At 35.7% G+C, this 20703-nt stretch overlaps 1 long non-coding RNA gene across 1 annotated transcript; it reads left to right on the top strand.

The window, feature by feature from the left end:
- Positions 1-10390: 10390 nt before the first annotated feature.
- Positions 10391-11624, top strand: LOC125675652 (uncharacterized). The gene is made up of 2 exons (XR_007370591.2): positions 10391-10684; positions 11267-11624. It is a non-coding gene; the product is annotated as an uncharacterized LOC125675652 (long non-coding RNA).
- The last annotated feature ends 9079 nt before the right edge of the window (positions 11625-20703 follow it).

Raw genomic sequence — 20703 nt, 5'->3', positions numbered from 1 at the left:
CTTCAGTATTCCATTTGGAATGTCCATCTCTTTTCAGCCTCATATAGACAAACCTCCAAAGCGTTCCGCTTCGTTCCACGCAAACCGCCCTTCTTTCCGTGCAAAAAGTTCACCGTTCCATATTAAACCGTCCAACGTTCCGTGCTACATATAATTGTTCATCGTTCTGCGCAAACCGTTCCATGCAAGAATAAATTTGACTTTCAATATTGAATATCCTTTAAATAATCAAAACAAAATAATGATATTAAAGAGGTTCGCACTTGACATTTAGAGTAATGTCATTTTTTTTTGCGAAGTGTATTTTTAATTTCTACGTTGAAGAAGAGTTAAAAAATTGGAAAGAAATACTGAAGTCGCAGTGTTTGGTATCGAGCTACAGTGTTATAAACATGACCTTTTTGCACTTAAAATTTATTCAATTAAACTTGATTTGTCTGTTGGTGTCAACACAATATAAACACCAGAAATCAATCATTACATAAAATAGATGTATAATCATGTCTTATAACAGTATAGATTAAATAAAGTTTAATACAAGTAACGAAAATAGATAATGACCTTTTTGCACTTGATATACGAAAAAAATTCATGCTATCAAATTTAGGAGTAATGTCAATTTCTAAAATTCCACATAATTTTCAAAGTCTTGTCTTAAAATTTAGAATGGAAATAATAAAAGTGGGGGTTGGATGTCAAATTTTGAAATTATTGGAAAGAATATTGAATTTTTATGCAAAATTTGAGTAAATTAATTTTAACTTTTTGAAGAATCAGTGTTTTATTTGGAAAAAATATATCAACCAAATTAATAAATTACATTTGATATAGTTCCAAGTCTCAACTACTTGTATCATAGATTATGAAACTAAAATACACGTATAGGAGTGTAGAAATAGAAAATATATTAGATGAAACAGAAACTGTAATATCACGCTGATTTAGAAATTATGTATTTCAGACTGAATTTTTTTTCTTCGTTTGTTGCATAGTTATCACTATCTTTATAAAACTTTAATGAATACTATTTGAAATCTCAAAAATTTGAAAATAAATTCAATTTTTCTTATAAATATTTCAAAACAAATTATACATTGCTGTAGGAGACTTATAAAAAAAAAGAAAAAAAAAAAAAAAGAAAGAAAACCACTTAACATTCATCCAATTCCATGCATTCAATAAATAAATAGCATGCATTCATTTCTCAAACATGAACATCCAAACAAAATACAAACACACTATAGGCAAATGTTTCACCTGTTTAATACTATTTTTTCAAACATTTAATAAAAGATAAAACAAATATTTATCAGACATGTTATGATGTACACATACATGTAATACTCAAACAAGTTAACATTGAAATGAAGCCCAGTGTACAGCTACATAAATATACAAAAACAAACCTCAAGGTGAAGATAACGAACAGTGATCAATCTCATAACTCCTATAAGCAATACAAAAATAGAAAGTTGGGCAAACACGGACCCCTGGACACACCAGAGGTGCCTAGGAGGAGTAAGCATCCCCTGTTAACCGGTCACACCCGCTGTGAGCCCCACATCCTGATCAGGTAAATGGAGTCATCCACAGTCAAAATCAGTGTGCCAAGAACGGCTCAACAATCGGTATGAAACACGCCAGACAGCATTTGACCCAATGCGAGGTTGTATTGACGAACTAGATCGTTATAACGACCATAGAATTTGCGAAATGCTGACTTCAATTGATATATAATAAGCTGAAAGTATTTTCTGCACTATTACTTATTCATATTTCAGCATAAAAAACTTTTAATAAATAACTTGCATTGATCTTAGAAGTCAATCTTAGCAAATAAAAACCCTAACTAATTAAAAATATATATATATATCACATTTTGCTTTGTCATACACTCAATAAATACATTTAAAATCTGTCAATACTATGCATGCATCGTCTTTTTAGACAGGCACACTTTTTCAAGACAACATTCAACTTCCGCCTCCAACTATAAAACACAAAATTTAGACGGTTGGACCATTTGCCGTTCAAGTGTGGGGGAAAAAGAAGAGTGAGCGTGGGGGGGGGGGGGTTCAGTTCCGATTGCCCCCTCCTCCCTAAATCCACCACTGTTAAAACCACCAGACAGACCAAAATCCGATACATTAGTAGTCCTAGAAGACCAGCCTTGGTAGATTTCATCTTTTTTCCCACAAAACATGCATATAGGAATAATTGTTAGAATTGCTTGATTACACGTACGTTTCGTTCTTCAATGAAGAATATTTTATCAAATTGGTTATAGGAACTATCTGGATAATGCTATTCATTGTCCATAACTTGTAAATAGGTTCTATGCAAATTCTAAGTTTTATTTTAACACGTGCAATTAGATAGATTTAATGCTAATCCGGGTGTTTGATATTAACAACAGCTTTTAAATTCTGAAATAAATTGTAAATATCGGCCAGCTAGGCATTAGAGACACCATAATGAGATGTGATATAAATAGATAAATGTCATTCCATAAAGAAATACGTAATTATTGAGACAAATGGTAGCAATGTCAAAAAGTATTTTTAAATTAAATGTTGCGCACAGTATTGTGGGTTTTTTCTCAGGTCCATGTACATGTACATCAATACAAATTTTCCGGCAATTTGTGCATAATGTCGATGAGGTCGTTTTGTAATATCGTACAAAATAAAATCAAAAAAAAAAAAAAAAAATTATGCGGAAAACAAGTCCTTAAAAACGGGAAAAAATATGTAAGATATCCTGGATTTCAAAATAGAATATGAATAAATAGAATAATAAAAAAAAAACCGGGGGAAAAGACGGGGAAGTGTAATGTTTTGAAGGGTTTTCTATCATTTAACATTTTTATACAGAAAATCAGGTGATAAATAACTTATGTGTACATGATGACACACATTTCTTACAAATCGTCTACTTGTTTTGTTACTGTGGCAAAGTAACAGTAAAGTATCGCACTTTACGATACATTAACTGTACGTTAGTATTACAGTAGATCTTTTAAATGGTTAATGTTTGAAACGTGAAATTCTCATTTTCAAACTTTGCAAGTAAACCACACTGGGATATCAAAAATAGTAAGGGATGTTAACAATTTCCGTTAAGGAGGAGTCACACAGCTGATAAACCAGATGCCTTAATAATAATATGACGTAACATGGCCTTGCTGTTCTGGTGACATAAATCATGGTATGAATGAAAGGTCTTGCTCTAAGAAACTTGTACACAAAATATAAAAGTTCTACCTTAAATAGTTCAGGAAGTATTGGATATTGAATATGAAATAAAAGGTCTTGCCCTAAGAAATCTATATACAAAATATAAAAGTTCTACTTTAAATAGTTCAGGAAGTATTGGATATTGAATATGAAATAAAAGGTCTTGCCCTAAGAACTCTATATACAAAATATAAAAGTTCTACCTTAAATAGTTCAGAGGATATTGAATAGGTGAGACCTTTTAAAAGTATTTCATACTCCAGGGTCCTTGTCACAAGGTCAAACATCGAGGTATCAGACGGTCTTGTCATAAAGAATCTATATACAAAATTTAAAGTCCCTCTTTAGATAGTTCAGGAGACATTTTTCTTATAGGTAGGTCAGACTCAAAAGTAATAAGGTAGAGGGTCATGGTGTGAAATGAAAGGACTTGCAATGAGGAATATATAAATTATGCAAAATAGGAAAGTTCTCCCTTAAATAGTTCAGTAGATATTGAATAGGTCAGATATTTTCAAAGTAGGCTAGAATCAAGGTCAAGGTCACAAAGTCAAAAACCATGGTATGACATGAGAGGGAAATGTCTTGCCATGAAGAATTTGTACAAAATATTACAGCTCTACCTTAAATTCTCGCGGATATTTTTCATAGGTTATATTCTCTTATAAGTAGATCAAACTTCAAGGTCATGGTCAGAAGATTAGAAACTTTGATACAAAAAAAAGTTTGGCAAAAAGAATGCATACAATGAACTTATATATGATATTGTATATATGATATATGAGAGCCCGTTCACTACTTGAAAGTTAAAAGTAAAGTTAAAGTTTTGTTGAAAATCACAATGTCAAAGATCATGTATGAAATGTAAAGCCTTACCAATGGAACATCTTTGTGTAAAGTATCAGAATTCATCAAATTTATCCAATAGAAAACGGTACCGTTTTCTACAAACACGAAATCTGCATTACGACTAAATTGTATTGAATGCATGACCGTAGATCAACTTGGAACATTTTCGAAACTAGGTATACCGTCTACCTTGGAAGATGGTATATATAGTTGAATAATTTTACAGTCTTCGGACAACACACCTCCTCTCCTTCCTGATTGGTAGTACATTGCATGATACGAAAGTTCTAATTTATTTCATTGGTTGAAATTCTGTCCAACGCAAGGAAGATAATTGCTGGTGATCTAATTAACGTATGACTTAACAAGATTTTCAATCTTAAGGTGGCTCACTACACTAAAGCTTGATAAATACTCTTTATGACACTACGTCACAAGATGGCGATTTAACTGTTTTGTGAAATTATTTGTATCGATCTATTCGTTTGTCTATCATCATAGTTCAACAGATAAAGCATTGGGCTGGTGAACCGCAGATTTCGAGTTCAAATCCGCCAGTCTTTTGTTCGTATATGTGTTAAAATAACTTTTTTGAAAATCATGTTTTTATCCAAATTTGCATATTTTCTGCCTATTTGGCATATATACTTATTATATATCATCATATCTTTTATCATTAAATCAATTCGTACTGATTTGAGAAACTATTTCATGGTGAAGTGAGCCACCTTAAAACGAAGAGAGGAAAATTGCAATGTACATAGAAACTATCAGAAACATAGAAACTATCAGAAACATAGAAACTATCAGAAACATAGAAACTATCAGAAACATAGAAACTATCAGAAACATAGAAACTATCAGAAACATAGAAACTATCAGAAACATAGAAACTATCAGAAACATAGAAACTATCAGAAACGTTTCCAAAATTCAATAGATAAAAGAAGTGGTATTTTTGCACGCAAACTGCAAAAGTCTTCTCAAGAAAAAGTCGGCAATTCTAAGCTATTTAGTATATTTTGTTTCTTACTGCGTGAATTTATCAAACATGCTGAACATCTTCTTTTCACTTTTTTCTTCTGATTCAGAAGAAACTATACTTTCTGTTTTTATAACAAATACCATGTCTACTTCAATGCCATACTACATAAAGTATTATACAGTTGTTTCTAGCAGGCATTAAAAACAAGAGGTCCATGGGCCACATCGCTCACCTGAGTCACCTTGGCCTATATCTGAAGACTTTCCATATATATTTGCATGTAAAACCTCAGTCCCTATTATGGCTCCAACTACCCCTGCAGGCCACGATTTTTGCAAACTTGAATCTAGCCTACGTCAGAAAGCTTTCATGTAAATATCAACTTCTTTGGCCAAATGGTTCTTGAGAAGAAGATTTTTAAAGATTTTCCCTATATTTGTATGTAAGATTTTGACCCCCCACTTGTGGCCCCATCCTACCCCCCGGGGGCCATGATTTGAACAAACTTGAATCTGCACTATGTCAGAAAGTTTTCATGTAAAAATCAGCTTTTCTGGCTCGGTGGTTCTTGAGAAGATGATTTTTAAAGATTTTTCCTATATATTTGTATGTAAAACTTTGATCCCTATTGTGGTCCCATCCAACCCTCGGGGCCCATGATTTGAACAAACTTGTATCTGCATTATGTCAGGAAACTTTCGTGTAAATCTCAGCTTTTCTGGCTTAGTGGTTCTTGAGAAGAAGATTTTTAAAGTTTTTCCCTATATATTTGTATGTAAAACTTTGACCCCCCCCCCCTTGTCGCCCCATCCTACCCCCAGAGGCCATGATTTGAACAAACTTGAATCTGCACTATATCAGAAAGTTTTCATGTAAAAATCAGCTTTTCTGGCTCAGTGGTTCTTGAGAAGAAGATTTTTCCTAAATATTTGTATGTAAAACTTTGATCCCCCTTGTCGCCCCATCCTACTCCCAGGGGCCATGATTTGAACAAACTTGAATTTGCACTATGTCAGAAAGTTTCCATGTAAAAATCAGCTTTTCTGGCGCAGTGGTTCTTGAGAAGAAGATTTTTAAAGATTTTTCCTATATATTTGTATGTAAAATTTTGATCCCCTATTGTGACCCCATCCAACCCCCGGGGGCCATGATTTGAACAAACTTGAATCTGCATTATGTCAGGAAGCTTTCAGGTAAATCTCAGCTTTTCTGGCTTAGTGGTTCTTGAGAAGAAGATTTTTAAAGTTTTTCCCTATATATTTGTATGTAAAACTTTGATCCCCCCTTGTGGCCACATCCTACCCCCGGGGGCCATGATTTGAACAAACTTGAATCTGCACTATGTCAGAAAGTTGTCATGTAAAAATCAGCTTTTCTGGCTTAGTGGTTCTTGAGAAGAAGATTTTTAAAGTTTTTCCCTATATATTTGTATGTAAAACTTTGATCCCCTCTTGTGGCCCCATCCTACCACCGGTGGCCATGATTTGAACAATCTTGAATCTGCAATGTGTCAGGAAGCTTTCAGGTAAATTTCAGCTCTTCTGTCCCAGTGGTTCTTGACAAGAAGATTTTTAAATGACCCCACCCTATTTTTGCATTTTTGTGATTATCTCCCCTTTGAAAGGGACATGACCCTTGATTTGAACAAACTTGAACGCCCTTCACCTAAGGATGCTTTTGGGCAAGTTTGGTTGAAATTGGCCCAGTGGTTCTGGAGCAGAAGTCGAAAATGTAAAAAGTGTACAGACGGACAGACAGACAGGCGGACGGACGACGGACAAAATGTGACCAGAAAAGCTCACTTGAACCTTCGGTTCAGGTGAGCTAAAAACTTCATCTTATTTGAGATTCACCATTATACAAAAGTTTGATAATTTGAAGAAGATATAAATGCTCAAAGCATAATGATTCATTCAAATCAGTTCACTGTGTAGGGTTGTTCTTAGAGACGACAAGCTTTGTTAAAAAGTTATACTTGTTGATTGATTGATTGTTTTGATGTTTTTCGCCACATTCAACAATTTTTCATTTATATGGTGGCGGACAGTTTTTGGTTGGTGGAAGAGAGAACCCTGATACAGTGTACCTGAGAAGAGACCACCGACCTTCTGAAAGTAAATTGGAGGGTCGGTGGTCTCTTCCCAGGTACATTGTATCTGGGTTCTATACTTGTAACTTGTAATGAAACATCAAACTGATATAGCGGAGGACAAAGCAAACGATATCGATGAGATGAATAGCTATCCAACGCGTAAAATCTAAAGATAAAAATAGCTGTACAGTATATTCCGTTGCACTGCCGAAAACCGGAACCGATGTTAGTGGGTGAATGTCGTTTACACAAGGAAATACGCTATTTTGGTGTACAGAATGAAAATAGTTTAGTACAGAAACTTATCAACAGGATACCAGTTGGTGTCCGCCCAGTCGGCGATTTATATTGACAGTGTTCATCATACTGAAGAGTCGCTAAACGATTGTATTTCAAGAATTCCAGATGGAAATTTGCCAATGCTTGCATCCATTTGTAATTGTTAAAAACCACATATAGAAAGGCATGGATACATACAGAATAATTTTTGTTGCGGATTCAATAATTATTCATATGAGGAATAACGTTATTTTGAAACTTATGATATCGGCCTCAAAATACTATATACGGGCGACGTTTTGCCAGAAATATGTTCTAAACAAATCATTTTCAATGATAATCCTCCAAAAATACAAACAAACAACAATTTATTCTTTTTATGATGTGTCCAAGGGGTCGGTCTGTGTTTGGCCAACTCTCTAATTTGTACTGCTTATAGGAGTTATGAGATTGATCACGTGTTCGGTATCTTTACCTTTCATATCAGAGTGCAGTTGTAATTTTAAATGACATCTCGGATAGAAAAACTAGGAATTTGTTGATTGGTTTGTCATGATTAAGTACATGTATAGAGTCATTTTATTTTTATATATCTCATTTATTTATCTATCGAATTTATTCATTTATCTATTTAATCTATGTTTGGATTGCACAAGTTGATAGATTCTCGTTAACAGGCTGCTATATTATCTCTGTATAAATGTAACCGCCTCCCCGATAATCTGTAAAACAATATATGTTGTCATACGTATAAATAGAAAAGTATGTTTTGTTCAATCTCTGTCTTTAGATGATGTTTATTTTTTATTGTTTCAGGAATACACCGTCGCATGTATTATGTAGCGCATAGAATCAATGATTGACGAACTACATAACCGTTTTTTTTAATTGTTGATTTCTTTTTGTATAGTTATTGATGGTTAAGAGAAGCAATTCGCCACGTCGGACATGAATAATTATTTTAAAGCCTATCATCATTTATTTATCAACCTTGTAAACAAAACCCCAAGATTATTATTCTGATATTGAATTTATTTCGAGGTTTAACCCCCATAGGAAAAACCAGAAAGTATGCCCTCTAACGTCAAGACCCAGGTGTAGCGAAATTCACAATATCGGGGCACCCCGTTCTGGTTTTTCCTAAATAAGCATTTAGTTTTTGAACAGTATCAGCAAAATTAAAGATGTCTGAGTGAATAAAGGACATTTATTTTTTAAAGTTATTAAAAGAGTGTTGTACAGAAGGGTCTCTAAATGCCTAGCTCTGACGCAACACGGACTCTTTATTGTCGTGGATATAGAAATGACTTTTTAACTTCACTAAGTAAAAAGGAAAGGGTTTCCACATATATTTCAGTTGTTGATGTTTAGTTACAATATTTTAAGCATCAGATATTGACTTTTTCCCCCGATGATAGGGCATGGTAACATCTAGTTATTCTAATTACTATATTTTTGACTAGGATATAATGTGTTGTGTTATAACATGCTAAAAATGGAAACTTTCTCTTTCCTATATTATGCAATTACAATTATGTCACAAAGAGTATTGAACTAAAATTCGTGTATACATATGTACATTTTTTTTACGAGTACGCAGCTGCTTGTGGGTTTTTTATGCATATAGTTCTCGGGGCCTCAACAGTGAGGGGTATCTATCTTGACAGCGTCTACTGTGACACAAAATCTCTGTTTACGGAAGACCACAGGGGGCTAAGTCCGTTTTGGGCATGAACTCTGTGATACCATGAATATCTATATCTATGGTATCACAGATTTCGAGCCCAAAACGGGCTCAACCTATGTGCGAAAGCCCCGCGACTTCTTATGTCAGACTATTGCGAAGGAACAGTTACTAACTATATGCTAAGCATCTTGGGAGATCAAATCAAGGTCTCCCGGTTACAATGTGCCACACTGGGCTTGACGGGTTCCTTTCTCTAATCATATATAAGCTCTGATCACCTCTACAACGACTTGACATAACTCCATTGTCAGAAAACCGCTATTTGTGTAGAATGGATGAATGTTATTGTCTTCAGCAGTATTTGAAAATAAGAATTTACATGTGAATTTTCTATAGCAAATTCATTAAAATTTCGTATTAGATTTTTTGAATTTCTAATGCACTCGATAACTAAAAGCGAGCCACTCTGTTTTTAGATTTAAATAACTACAAAGCAGGGTATACCCTTTGGTTTTTTGTCACCATATACAACTCTGGAATTAAAAAACAAAAACAAAAACAAAAAACAAAAAAAAACTTTTAAAATACTGATACATCCCCCAGAGAGATAAAGACGTGCTCTCCGTTCTACCTACCGTGTCATATAAACGCAGCACAATTTTTTAAAGGGAATACGCTAAAATCCTCAATTTTAAAATAATTAAACTGTATGATAATTGTAAAGGGCAAATAGACTCCTGATGAGGCGGATTTGCATGCGGCTAAAATTCAATATGAGTCAAGTGGTTGTTGAGGTACGTGGCTGATGGGAGCCATATATTGTCTTCGTTGATTAGATCGGGCGCTTGCACTCGAAATCAGTCTATCTCTCATACAGAGTTGTCGATCTTGCAATGATCGATAACTCTGTATGAGATTGCAGCACCTTGTTCTCACTTACACATAGATTTGTCGTTCCCTGCTCTGACAAATTGTCGACGTTTGGATGACTGTTTTTAATTTAGTCACAAGAAACCTAACTTAATGACGCCAAAACTCTTCAATAGAAATCACGAATATTATCTTCTTTCACGGAAACATTATACATGTATGCACCACGAAAATCCATACATACAAGGAAGGATATAGGCAGCGGTATCATGTTCATCATCATTATATATATATATATATATATATATATATATATATATGTGTGTGTGTGTGTGTGTGTGTGTGTGTGTGTGTGTGTGTGTTATAAGATTGAATTATTGCATAGTCAGCAAAGCAAAAAGGAAAAGAAAAATAGCATAACTGCAAATTTTACTGAAAGTTTTTATCTACATGTAACAATGATTATTCATTCACTAGTGTACGATAATAGAAAATGACTCGTATGCATTACAATGGGTTCAAAAACGCGCTACAATGCCGCCCTCAAAAGATAAAGATATGGGCTTGGACAACAGCATGGGAAATAGCAGGTGGCACTCCCTGTCGACTCTCGTGTGTGAACAATGGCCGCCAAAATAATAATTCCGATCGTTATTTCTTTACTAATTTTCCTTGCTGATACACAGGTAAGACATTATCACAAGTAATTCAAGTTCTTGTATACACAGAAAAACATACCCTTCCATGCACACTTACATATTATAAACCAAACTCCATACGTGTATGCCCAGAAAGACTTGTGAAATATCATATACATGTACAGGTATTGAATTGTTCCTGTTTATTCGCAAATTCATCCAATCATGTTCTTATAATTCCTATGTTATTTATCATAATTGTTTTGATTGGACAAACAATCCCAAAAACCCGATGCATTCATACACGACTGAAAACACACAAGGCAATGTACGGAGACTCGGGGGGGGGGGGGGGATTCAATTTTTTGAAAATATCAATGCATTGAACGAATTGGAGTTACATGTATAATAATCAGTCATTCCTTTTGAAGAATTCACCGATGTGCAAAGTCTAGACATTTCACTCACTAACTTAATATAAGTTAGGTTGAGAGTAAAATGCCCAGAGTTTACACATCGATAAATTCTCTAAAAAGAATCCTGTAGAATTTCTTATTAGAAAATAAGCGTGTACGTTGGGGGAGTTGGATACATGTAGTATATGTGCCATGTTTTTTTTTTCTGATTTAGGACAATATCCGTTGTGATATGAATAACCGTTATTCGTCGTGCGACCCCGGGTTTTGTTGCGTGAGAGACCAATTCCTAGCAACATATCTCTACTGCAAACGCATTCCAACAGACACCCACCACTGCATCACATTGGAGTCGGAATCAGAGTGCGCATGTGCTGAGAACCTGACATGTATACCGAACATTGACCTGCCAACTTTTGTTTCCGTGTATGGTACATGCCAGAATAATTCCACCGGCGGGGCATCAACAACTGCAACGTTCCACAAGCCCACGGCTTCTCACCATTCTAAGTCTCCATAAAAAAGGATGTTTATCGCCCTTCAATCATTGAATTAAATGCTGATGAACAAAAGCTTTTTCTTAAATTTCTCTCTTTCTATGTTTCTGTGTGTCTCTTCGCTTTCTCTCAATCTATTAGAATATCATTCCCTACGTCCTCATTACAAATTGGAATGTTTTGCGATATCCCATTGATGAAAGACGTAGATAATGAAGAGTGGTTATCTCATAACTCCCACACTGAATACAAAATAAAGAGTTGGACAAACACGAACTCCTGATAATACCTAGGAGGAGTAAGCATTCCCAATCGACCGGTCACACCACCGTAAGTACTACATGTATATCTTGATCAGGTAAACGGAGTTATTCGTAGTCAAAATCAATGTGCATTGTAATATGCATGATGAAACACATTATGTCCTTGGTCAGACTTGAAGCGACATCTGCACACTTCAAAACATGCCACATTACATCGTGCTTCAAAGATTTGCGCAGGCAGTGGACTGATTTTTATGAGATTTAAACTTGATCTTCAAACATATATTAGAAAATTGCATAATCAATTCAATCTTCCATGAATCAAAGCATGGTGAAAAAAGTCCGGAAAACAAAAATATTTTTTAGGACAAAATTAAGACTTCATTCAACCATGAGACTAACTCTTTACAAAGTGAAACGTAAACTGTGTCTACTAATTAGGAAAACTAAATATCAAATTTCAGATTCTTAAGTTGATGCTCAGTAAAAAAAAGTTTGGAAAACTATGTTGGGTACAACCTGCCATACATCTCGTAAATATCATCCAACTGTGATGAAACTTAAAACTTGTTCTGTAAACAAACAGTGGTACACATCGATTTTATCTTCCTAAATTAAAACATTAAAAAACGTGCTGAAAACCAAATGAGGCTGGCTGACGTACAGAGACATGAAGCAGATGATGAGAAAACCTATGACACCCTTCGGTTTTACCGGTACAGTTGTATGTACGAATAAAAACACTACATAGCAGGGTTAAGGAGGAGGACAACGAATGATTTTTGACTTTCATGATGACTTTGTACTTGAAGTCTTCAGGAATCAGGATATTAAATCGGTTAAGTCATCAGACGTAACCAAAAAAAAAATATCTATAAATTTAGTCTTTGCAAAACCCTGAGCCATAATCGTTGTAGGTTGTCACCTAAGGCTGAGTAAATGTAATCGACCATGGGCTAGTAAAGGTAATTCGGGACCACCCTAAGGATTTTTGCAAACAAGTATTTTTTGAAATTAAGTACATACTCTATTGATTACAAATCAGGTTGTTTGACATTTCTACGTGGGGGCGTTTACGAGTTTTGGGGCAAAGAGCATATTTGTGGAAGTAATAGCCGAAAACTGGACAAACTCTTCAGATCCGATGTATAGATGTCATTGACATTTGCAAACAAGTATTTTGTGAACGTAGATATCCTTTTAGACCTATTACAACAATGTATTAGTATGACGCATGTATTGTTGACGCATTTCGAGCTCTGTAATGCTATTTCATACTTTCAGTGGTGTACAGAACGTCTTGATTACTTTCGGACTAACTCCCTACTTGATATATACATTTATTGTACATTTATTTCTGGCAACAATATAATATGTCACAGATGCATGCATTTGAAATGAAAAGGGGGTAATTCTGAAGGGAGTACATGCATATGTTGTACTGCATGTATGTCGTTCAAACAGGTAGTAACTGTTCCATCAGCAGACGGCCGGCATTAAATGTGGAATTCAAGGGTCTTTAATTCGAATACGACCTCCAAAATAGAGGTAACTTGTTGCAGTAGGTGCCACAGGTTAAATAATCAAACCGACCCGAGAAACAATAAGCATAAAGCAGTTACATGTATGTACACACTTTCTGAATTTCTTTTCCTATGGGTAATCAATAGGCTATTAGTATATGATGAGAAAGGTATGTATATGACAATTACAAATGGTATGGAGATGTTGGTTTATTTCCCTATAGACTATTTCACATTCTTGCTCAACGTTGATACTTGCCACAGGGTTGTCATTATTACGTGCACGATGAATTATCAATTGATATTTGCGACATCTCACATGCTGATGTGACCGGTCGACAGGGGGTGTTTACTCTTCCTAGGCACCTGATCCCACCTCTGGTATATCCAGGGGTCCGTGTTTGCCCAACTCTCTATATTGCTTTTGCTTATAGGAGTTATGAGATTGATCACTGTTCGTTATCTTCACCTTTCAAGTATATCTTTCCCTAGCGATGAAATGCACCGAATCTTCAGTACTTCACCAACATCAGAATTCTTTTCGAAAGACTTTCTGAACGGAGGTGGATTTAAACCATGGCAAAAATAATCACAACATATACTGCTAGCGGTACAGTTGACTGAGCTATTCTAAGCACAAATAATGCCCGTGTAAATATGAACCAAGTTTGAAAACAACAACAACAACAGTACCCCTAATTTTTAGTCGGGCTTTCGTGAACTTCGACCCCAAGGCAGGGACAACACTATAAATTGTTCTTAAGATTTTAACCTATCACATATTTGCAGGCCTGTCTTGAAGGACTACTAAGCAAAACTACATGTCAAAATCTTTGTTTAAATGGGGAAAATGCTGTGAAAGCTAATTTCAACATTGTAGATAATAAATTATAGGTTCGAAATGAAAATACGGAAAATCATACACATGTATATGTGCGACAAAAAAGAAGTAAAGAATCTTGATATAATAGCCACGTGACTTTTCTGTGTTCTCTCCTATGGGTCTCCTCTTTTGTTACCCTGATTTGACCCTTTGTCACTCTTCTTTATTGCACTACAACACACAACATCAAGTATTTCACTGTCCCTATCAAACTGGTTTGCTTTCTGTAGCTTTGTAGTAAGTCTCGGCTAAGTTTACAGCAGAAACATTGCGCGCAAAAGTAAGATAATAAATGAAATGCTTACAGACTTTTGTCGCTACCTGCAACCTTGCAGCAAACACTATTATAATTTCGTGCTTTAAGTTCGCTGTGAAATAAGAAGACCTTGTATGTAGAGTGAAAGAAAACATCAATTGAAACCTTACACGTATGACTTTGCAGAAAGTTTGCAGGAGCCATTGAAGTAGTTATGCTGTTCACGACTTTGCAGGAGCAGTGAATAAATGAACTAGACAAAGAAATACAGGTTCAAATAAAGCTTTAGATCCGGGCAATTCGCCATTTTCAAATCTGAGTGAGAACGGGTGGGGAAGTTTTAGATGGGAATCGGGAACAAGACAATCTCAAAAAAGGGAAATTGAGAGTACATGTAAGGCAAACATGGAAACATGTGGGATCAGAGAGAGTAAGCATGTCCTGTTAACGGACCACAACCTCCGTGAGCCTGGCCTTCATCAGCTAATCCTAACCACAACCTCTGTGAGCCTGGTCTTCATCAGGAAATCCTAACCACAACCTCCGTGAGCTTGGTCTTCATCAGCTAATCCTAACCACAACCACCGAGAGCCTGGTCTTCATCAGGAAATCCTAACCACAACCTCCGTGAGCCTGGTCTTCATCAGCTAATCCTAGCCACAGCCTCAGTGAGCCTGGTCTTCATCAGCTAATTCTAGCCACAACCTCCGTGAGCCTGGTCTTCATCAGCTAATCCTAACCACAACCTCCGTGAGCCTGATCTTCATCAGCTAATCCTAACCACAACCTCCGTGAGCCTGATCTTCATCAGCTAATCCTAACCACAACCTCCGTGAGCCTGGTCTTCATCAGCTAATTCTAGCCACAACCGTCGTGAGCCTGGTCTTCATCAGGTAATCCTAGCTTCAACCTCCGTGAGTCTAGTGTTCATCAGGTAATCCTAACCATAACCTATGAAAGCCTGATCTTCATCAGCTAATCCTAGCCACAACCACCGTGAGCCTGGTCTTCAGTGGATAATCCTAGCCATAACCACCGTGAGCCTGGTCTTCAAGTAATCGAAATAATCGTAGTCAAAATCAGTAAAAATTGTCATTTTAATCACTTCTGGTATCGATCAATCATTTAATAACATAGACTATAAACCATACCTTTGATTCTAGTTTTTTTTAGAACAATTAACAAACATTTTCTACATCTTCTTAATGCTTCTCGTCGGCTCGGTTACGTCGTCTAGTATTTAAGCGAAAGGGTCATTGATCATACCTTTAATTTCTAATTCGTAAAAAAAATTCACGGTACTGATTTTTTAGTCAAAATTTTACTTGAGATTAAATGGTAACCCCCCTTTCCTTTCAATGTTATATACATCATATACTAGTAATTCAAATAGACTATGCCGAAAACAGTGTCAAAAGTTGACTAGGCTGAAGCTAGCAGCCACTAATCTTATCAATTTTAATTTATTATATTTTACTTTTTAGTATTTCGTCAGAGTACTCGCAGTACTTTGATGAACTTTCTTATTGGCTGTTAGCTTCTGGGGCCTTATTCGCTGCTGGTTAGTGGCTGTTACCTTCAGCATAGTGATTTTTTTACCCTCGATTCACCCAAACTTCTAACGTTGCTCAAAATTAACTTGTTCTTGTACATTATAATATTAATCATGGATATATCCTCACAGTAATAGTGCAACAATTTTCAAACTTTTGTATTTCATGATTCTTACTTGCTTTCAAAACTATCATAGAAAGTTATTTAAAAATAGTTCTTTCTATATGACATGATACTAGACCGCCATGTTTGGCCGTATTAAATGTATTATATTGTATAGCCTTGGTAGTGTGACATACAGTTTGTGTGATGGTGTGATATAGAGTGTGACTGTGTGATGGTGTGATATAGAGTGTGACTGTGATACAGAGTTTGACTGTGTGATAGTGTGATATAGAGTTTGACTGTGTGATATAGAGTTTGACTGTGTGATAGTGTGATATAGAGTTTGACTGTGTGATAGTGTGATATAGAGTTTGACTGTGTGATGGTGTGATATAGAGTGTGACTGTATGATAGTGTGATATAGAGTGTGACTGTATGATAGTGTGATATAGAGTTTGACTGTGTGATAGTGTGATATAGAGTTTGACTGTGTGATAGTGTGATATAGAGTGTGACTGTGTGATGGTGTGATATAGAGTGTGACTGTGTGATAGTGTGATACAGAGTTTGACTGTGTGATAGTGTGATATAGAATTTGACTGTGTGATGGTGTGATATAGAGTGTGACTGTGTGATAGTGTGATACAGAGTTTGACTGTGTGATGGTGTGATATAGAGTTTGACTGTGTGATAGTGAAATATAGAGTTTGACTGTGTGATTGTGTGATATAGAGTTTGACTGTGTGATGGTGTGATATGGAGTTTGACTGTGTGATGGTGTGATATAGAGTTTGACTGTGCGATGGTGTGGTATAGAGTTTGACCTTGTAATAATTTCATATAGAGTTTGACTGCGTGATGGTGTGATATAGAGTGTGACTGTGTAATATAGAGTTTGACTGTGTGATAGTGTGATATAGAGTGTGACTGTGTTATTTACAGTGTGAGTGTGTGAGAGTGTGATATAGAGTGTAACTATATTATATACAATGTGACTGTGTGATAGTGTGATATAGAGTGTGACTGTGTGATAGTGTGATATATAGTGTGACTGTGTGATGGTGTGATATAGAGTGTGACTGTGTGATAGTGTGATACAGAATTTGACTGTGTGATAGTGTGATACAGAGTTTGACTGTGTGATAGTGTGATATAGAGTGTGACTGTGTGATAGTGTGATATAGAGTTTGACTGTGTGATATAGAGTTTGATTGTGTGATAGTGTGATATAGAGTGTGACTGTGTGATAGTATGATATAGAGTTTGACTGTGTGATAGTGTGATATAGAGTGTGACTGTGTGATATAGAGTGTGACTGTGTGATAGTGTGATATAGAGTGTGACTGTGTGATAGTGTGATATAGAGTGTGACTGTGTGATATAGAGTTTGACTGTGTGATAGTGTGATATAGAGTGTGACTGTGTGATATAGAGTGTGACTGTGTGATAGTGTGATATAGAGTTTGACTGTGTGATAGTGTGATATAGAGTGTGACTGTGTGATATAGAGTTTGACTGTGTGATAGTGTGATATAGAGTTTGACTGTGTGATGGTGTAATATAGAGTGTGACTATGTGATATAGAGTGTGACTGTGTGATATAGAGTTTGACTGTGTGATAGTGTGATATAGAGTGTGACTGTGTGATATAGAGTGTGACTGTGTGATAGTGTGATATAGAGTTTGACTGTGTGATATAGAGTTTGACTGTGTGATAGTGTGATATAGAGTGTGACTGTGTGATATAGAGTGTGACTGTGTGATAGTGTGATATAGAGTGTGACTGTGTGATATAGAGTGTGACTGTGTGATAGTGTGATATAGAGTTTGACTGTGTGATAGTGTGATATAGAGTGTGACTGTGTGATATAGAGTTTGACTGTGTGATAGTGTGATATAGAGTGTGACTGTGTGATAGTGTGATATAGAGTGTGACTGTGTGATTATGTGATATATAGTTTGATTATGTAATAGTGTTATATAGAGTTTGACTGTGTGTTAGTGTGATGTAGAGTTTGTATCTGTGATGATATATATTGTTTAACGTCTTTCTCGAGAATATTTGTCTCATATGAAGACGTCACCATTGTCGGTAAAGATCTGCAAAATTTAGGCCTGTACTCGGCGCTTATGGCCTTTTGAGCAGGGAGGGATCTTTATCGTCCCACAACTGCTTTGACACGGGACCTCAGCTTTTGCGGTCTCATCCGAAGGACTGCCCCATTTAGAGTGTGACTGTGTAATAGCGTGATATAGTGTTTGACTGTGTGATAGTGTGATATAGAGTTTGACTGTGTGATATAGAGTGTGACTGTATGATAGTGTGATATAGAGTTTGACTGTGTGATAGTGTGATATAGAGTTTGACTGTGTGATAGTGTGATATAGAGTGTGACTGTGTGATAGTGTGATATAGAGTGTGACTGTGTGATATAGAGTTTGACTGTGTGATAGTATGATATAGAGTTTGACTGTGTGATGGTGTGATATAGAGTGTGACTATGTGATATAGAGTGTGACTGTGTGATATAGAGTTTGACTGTGTGATAGTGTGATATAGAGTGTGACTGTGTGATATAGAGTGTGACTGTGTGATAGTGTGATATAGAGTTTGACTGTGTGATAGTGTGATATAGAGTGTGACTGTGTGATATAGAGTTTGACTGTGTGATAGTGTGATATAGAGTTTGACTGTGTGATGGTGTGATATAGAGTGTGACTATGTGATATAGAGTGTGACTGTGTAATATAGAGTTTGACTGTGTGATAGTGGGATATAGAGTGTGACTGTATGATAGTGTGATATAGAGTTTGACTGTGTGATAGTGTGATATAGAGTTTGACTGTGTGATAGTGTGATATAGAGTGTGACTGTGTGATAGTGTGATATAGAGTGTGACTGTGTGATATAGAGTTTGACTGTGTGATAGTATGATATAGAGTTTGACTGTGTGATGGTGTGATATAGAGTGTGACTATGTGATATAGAGTTTGACTGTGTGATATAGAGTTTGACTGTGTGATAGTGTGATATAGAGTGTGACTGTGTGATATAGAGTTTGACTGTGTGATAGTGTGATATAGAGTGTGACTGTATGATAGTGTGATATAGAGTGTGACTGTGTGATATAGAGTGTGACTGTGTGATAGTGTGATATAGAGTGTGACTGTGTGATAGTGTGATATAGAGTGTGACTATGTGATAGTGTGATATAGAGTGTGACTGTGTGATAGTGTGATATAGAGTGTGACTATGTGATAGTGTGATATAGAGTGTGACCGTGTGATAGTGTGATATAGAGTGACTGCGTGGATTTCGGTAGTTATTATATAATGAGGTGAGATATTTTGCATAGTAACACTACATGTAATTAGTATATTTTCTACCTATAAAAAAACTCGCCAAGAAATTCAAAAGCGACATTTTTTCTTTAATTTATTTAATTATATAATTGGAATGGTTGCTATGGTGACAATATTCTAATTGGGAATTTTCCGTTGGTAAATGTCTTTACGATATATTACTTAGAGAAAATGTTGACAAAACATGCTTGTTCTTAATAACAAATACCATAACATTGTTCAGAATTGACTTCAAATTGTGGGCATCAATGAGCTTCAAAATTTAGAAATGAACGAAATTCGACACCATGATACGTCATGTTCATGAAGTCATATCCCCGGAACCATGAAGAAACCATAAAATTTTCAATGCGCAATTAGGCATACATGTGTTACATTTCAAAGCAAAAATCGATTTTTTAAAGAACAATTCCTCATTTGAAACCAAATATCATTGCTGATCACATATCTATTTAATAATGATTAAAACGAAACGTATTGATTTCAGTAATCAAGACGTATGTATGATATTTTTTGAAACCTTTTACTCAAAACTTTTACGCATGTTATCGATAATGAATCATTCTTACAAAAGAATAAAAAAAATATTTCTCATTTCCCCATGCACACTTTCTACAATGTAACACAATCGCAAATAGATCGCCTGCTCCTGTGACCGATTATAACACTCCTCTAGAATTGAGAGGTGTCCCAAAATGTTGCAGGGATTTCGATGGCAGGGGACATTCTTTTTTGTTCTGATACATGTAGGTAAGGGGTGTACATCAAAGTCAGATTATGATAGAATAATGAAAACTCATATCTTCTCTTTATGTCAATACTTATATTTCACATTTGTATAGCTTGTAATGCATCACTCTACATTCCATGTAATCCATACATAGTGGTTCTGGTGCATAAAGCATGCTCCGAGTAGGTGCCCCTTTCTCTCTTTGATTTTCTCTCATCCTCACTGCCCACACCTCATCAGAGTACCACACGAGGGGGTTTAGACACTAAGAAAAATCAGGAACTTTATCTGCCCTTCTTAAAAATTGTTGCAGGGATTTCAATTTCATCCAAAATCCACCTTCCCTCTCAGCTACAGACCTTTTACTGGACCATATACATGTAGGTTTTCACCTGTTTTTTTTAATTTTTTTTTTTTTTCATTAACCGACAACGTGTCTTAGTTTCGTATTTGCACTCATCTATATGCTAGGATTCA

Source organism: Ostrea edulis, chromosome 3 (genome assembly GCF_947568905.1).
Source record: "Ostrea edulis chromosome 3, xbOstEdul1.1, whole genome shotgun sequence".
Lineage (NCBI taxonomy): Eukaryota > Metazoa > Mollusca > Bivalvia > Ostreida > Ostreidae > Ostrea > Ostrea edulis.
This window is presented reverse-complemented; position numbering and strand designations above follow the sequence as displayed.